This window comes from Cebidichthys violaceus, unplaced genomic scaffold, assembly GCF_023349555.1.
Source record: "Cebidichthys violaceus isolate CVI_PGR_0920_01 unplaced genomic scaffold, fCebVio1.0.p SCAF_7, whole genome shotgun sequence".
Lineage (NCBI taxonomy): Eukaryota > Metazoa > Chordata > Actinopteri > Perciformes > Stichaeidae > Cebidichthys > Cebidichthys violaceus.
In genome coordinates, this window is record NW_027176927.1 from 13,854,855 (window position 1) to 13,859,860 (window position 5,006).

The window sequence follows — 5,006 nt, forward strand, 5'->3', positions numbered from 1 at the left end:
TATTTAATAACTTTTAGGAGGGCTAATGTTAGCCAGGTCTGTCCATTTTTGTCAGTTAGTTGACGGCAATTTTTATAACCGGTACATGTTACTTATTGTTCTTCAATGAACTAAGTTAGCATTTGCTCTTTGATTAGTTAACGTTAGCCAGCAATATCTCTGTTAAGGCATCCTACATTCATTTGGAGATATAACCGTTACCTTTAGTAAGCAATAACCCTTGTGAAGGTGTAAAAGAAATAGACAGGGAGCTGCAGTATTGGAGAGTGAAAGCAAATTGAGCAGCCTCTCTAGCTTAATCGCTGTCATGACTTAGGGTTATGCTAGCTAATAATACAGGCTGGATGACTAGTATGAATGGAAATCACTGAGGGAAACTGCGTGCATTGTAGCGTACAGTCAAGTCCTATAGTTACTGAAAAACCATCGAGTCCAACCAGTTACAATCAGAAGTATTAGTAAATTGATCTGGTTATGTCTAGTCAGCGATAATAGGTTGGCGCTGCCCTGTTTGAATATACTGTATATCACAATGTAGCTACCTTGAGTTTAGCTATATTCGGTTGCTGGCGGAGCCATAACAAGGAAAACAAAGATGCACAATTAGATACCTTTTTTTTTTTTTGGTGGAAGCATATTTACAGTCAAAACAACACAGATATGATTTTTTTTTAGTGGGATTCGCCATGTCCGCCCCACTAACTTCAAAAGAACTGGCACAAATGCACCACTAGAATACTGTCAGGATAACGTAATGACCCTTCCTTCTTTTATATATTCATGCACTGCAAGAAGAAATAAAGTGGGACACATTTATAATGTTTATGTTTACTGTTAACTGTGAAATGGTCTATAGTTTGTTAGATTGTTTTTTTTACTCTTGACCAAAGTGGTGGACCAACAACTGACTGAGAAATATTAGATATTTGAGTAAAGTTTAGTACTATTATTAGACTCAACATTATTCTTAAATGTGACAATTTGTATGGGGATTGAACTGTGAACCTGGACTTATGACTTCCGATTTTCTAACATCAAGCTCTGGCTGGATTTTTTTAATAACTTGGATTTGCAGTGGAAATCTTTGATGTAGTGTGTTATCTCTATCAGTCCTGAGTCCCTTTTGCATTAAGAACGGGTGGTCTCCAGCAAAGGGCAGTATTGGTGTGGGGTAATGCCAACAAGAGCAGACTGTGCCTGAGTTGTCTGATGCCTCCCTCTTGTACCTGGAACCACCAACCACTGTTACAGCCTGCCCTGCAGTTATCAGAACAAGAGGTTCTTAGCAAATATGTAACTATTAAGAAAGAGGTAACATATTTTGTAGCAGAGCATTCATCAATATTATGATTGTTTGCTACGGTTTCTCTAATTTACTGAGGATTAAAGTTCACAAGCTATAAACACGCAGTTGTCTTCCTTTATGGAGACCGACTGACTGTTGTCTATGTGATCTCACTCAAAGTGAAACTACTCTGCAGCTCAAAGATGAACATTAAGCATTGGTGGCATGCACATTAAATATGTTTCTGTACATAACACATTCAGTTAAAAAGTACCAATGACAAAAGTAACAGGGTGGGCGATATGGTTCATGCTAAGGCAGAATCTGGAGTAATATAAGGTCTACATACTGCATCTGGATCTGTCACAAGCACTAGAGACCAACGTATCCGCCTGATTCTGACGTCATATTGAGTCGACAGAGATGTGTTGTCATGACAACATACTTTGTGTTGGTATTTTAAGAAGGGAGTAGATTGAGTAAAAAAAATAAATAGAAGCAGCCTAGGATGCTTGGCGATATTTAGAGGACACACCGTATCTGTAAAATTAATTTGTTAATCAAGGGGGTCTTATCAAATTAAAATCTACTGTTCAGCATCCCAAACGAGAGGAAGACTTGAGAAGAGAAGAGGGACCATGATGCACCAAATAACACACGCCATTTGAATACATGCCTTGAAAGCAGAGTGCTGTTCGGATTTAAAAGTAATCGGTACTCTTAATCGATTTAGAACAGCCTCTATAGCAGCGTTAATGTTAGCGGTCTCTATTGTTGTTATTATTACTCCTCGGTTGGACACAAAGCTGACAACAGATTGACGGCTGCGTTGGGCCCGCTCCCACAGCGCTGATTGGCTAATTGTTAGTCCCCCTCCCACGGCAATCATTGGTTCGATTAAACCACTGTTTTATGCCTTGATGCCAGACCAATCAGTCAACTTGAACTTGATGGAGTGGGAGGACTCAAAGGTCTGGAACTACGCACATGTGTTGTCTTTAGAGCACATAAGAAGTCATATCTTTGTGTGCAGTGACAAAAAGTGCATAGTAACATAAGGCAGCTCTCCCTGTTACCAGACAAATAAAAACCCTGAATGCAAAACAGCCCTTCAATAAATACTATAGTAAAATTGTTACATTTAATACTTTTAAACGCAATAATACAAGCCTTTGTAAATGCCCATTTCTGAGATAAACCTGATGACATCATCTGGGTTATTTTCTCAGACTGACAAAGCTCTTCTAGAATCACAAAAGACTTTAAAATCAGAAAATTTGTTGTAAAAATATTTATTTAATTTTTTTTTTAAATCCAAGTACTAAATGTATGAAATCCAACGCATCTGCCTATGACTGTCTTTTTATGTTTCACTTTCTCACACTTCCTATTTTCTCAGTTGTTTTTTGTTATTGTGTATTTATACCTCTGTTAGCTAGATAATCCAGTCTGCTTCACTATTGTGACTTAAGAACAGAGTGACGAACTATATACGGTAAATATACATGTGTCAGAAAACATTCGCCATACCCACCACAACAGTGGTGTAGAACAACTGCAGCAAATGCCAGGAGTTAAGTTTTCATTAAAACATTAAAAATGTATCTTTCTGTAAGGCAGACTGTGCATTACATATTAATCGTTCACAATCTAATACTGACCGCTCGTAATGCAGGTAATCTCTTCATGTAATCAACAATAAAAATGGAAAATGTTGTGTTGGGAAAAAAAGTGTGACAGGGAGATTGGAGTGTAACTCAAACTGACCCGAAGCAACCAGGTATAGCCTGCCGCTCCTTTTTTGAAGGAGAAGCAAAGTATAAAATCACTAAATTTAGTAATTGATGCGCATTTGGGTCACTTTTATCATCAAAGGTCCAAAGTATACACCAGTGACTTCTTAAATTTTTCCACCTTGAAAAGTGTTTTGATGTCACACTGTACAAAGTGCAAAAGGATAAACAGAAAATGTTATGTAACGTTTAATTACTGCCACTCTGACTGCCATTGACTGGTCCACAAAGGCTGGCTATGACGTCAGAGGGTTTTCAGCTTTGAGGGTCCACTCTAACAAATACGTTGTTGGCAAATATAAAGTATGACTCAAGTGTCACATTCTCAGTAAAGATGTGTTTTGCAATAGATGTACTTCCCAATCCTCACATATGATTCAGATTTGTGTTTGGGGATGTTGTATTTAGTTTTAGCAACCAAATATTCTTTGTACCACCACAGCCCCGATGTGACACAATGAATATGTAACAACAAAGTTTAAGCTAAATATCCCCTGAGAGGTCGAGGATGTCTTCTTCTTCTTGTGCTTTCTAACATGGGGTGTAGTGTGTGTGTGTTGCTGCCTCCTTATGGTCACCTGAAGGCTTGACTGTCTCAGGTGGCTGCATCATTTAGTTTTGTGGGATATTATATTTGATGGTAATTGGACAACACTGCACGACGGCAAAAATGTTCACAACATATCAAAAGCAAATTATGCAGAATGGTACCTTTTAGAGCAGGGGTCACTAATAGGCGGACCGCGGTCCGGTTCCGGACCCAAACGCCGTTGTATGTGGACCCGTACCTAAACCGATAGTTGATAATTAATACATTCTAACAGAGTGCTTTTATTTTTACTGACACAGCTTTTCCAGCCTTTACGGCACTCGTGCACCGGTCCAGGAAACACACAGACCAGTTACATGCGTTGTAAGTCATATACTGTATGTGTATTCCTATAAGCGTCACAACTCCAGTCGGAGAAGTACGGGAGTTAGAGAAGTTATTTCACAGGGTTCTCTAAGAAGAGACCAGAGAGACCAGAGAGACCAGAGAGATCAGTATTTAACCAAGAATGAACAGACTCGTATATCTTCATTCTTCCTACAGGCAGATCAAAAGCAGTACGTCTCATATGTTCAGAGACCGTGAAGTGAGTTTCGAAGCGGTAATGTGAAGCGCCACTACGAGACAAAGCACACATCTTTTGAGCAAACGTAGCCACTCAAATCCGAAATGAAGGTACAAAAAATAAACGATCTAAGAGCCCAAAAAGATCAGAATCCTAAAACATGAATTCACCCTCCAACAATGATGTTAACAGAGAGGAATAGAGCAGAAACAAGTGGTAACAATAACCACAGATAAAGTCCCTGCACACTAATTTCTCTTTTTAGAAGAAATGAATATGGATATCGGGGCTTTTTTTGATTAATTTTCTAAAATTAAGTACTTTATAAGAGTCACATTTTTCAAAAGCTTACTGATATGTATTTCATTTTTTAATTCAGCCTACATCTTACTTAAGAGAACATTTATTTATTATTAGAGTATATATTATTTATAATTAATCCAGTTCAATTTGAAATCTGACAATAAATATTGTTTAGCTATTATTCAATTGAACTTTCTTTATTTGATTTGACAGTCAGATGTTGACTACATACAGATGTTAATACAACCGTTGGCTACTTCAATATACATACATGGGACTAAATCACAGCGCAAGTTAAGACATTATTTGGTGTTCCGGACCTTTGGATGAGGAAATTCTCTCCAACTGGACCTCGCTGAACTTTAATTGAATACCCCTGTTTTAGAGTGTTGGGCATATTTAGATTATTATATCATTATTAATTTCTATGACTTAAAAGCATTTTAATGCAGCATATTTGTTGTAGCTGGTTGAAGCGGAGCTTATGTTAACTACACACTGTTGGCAGTG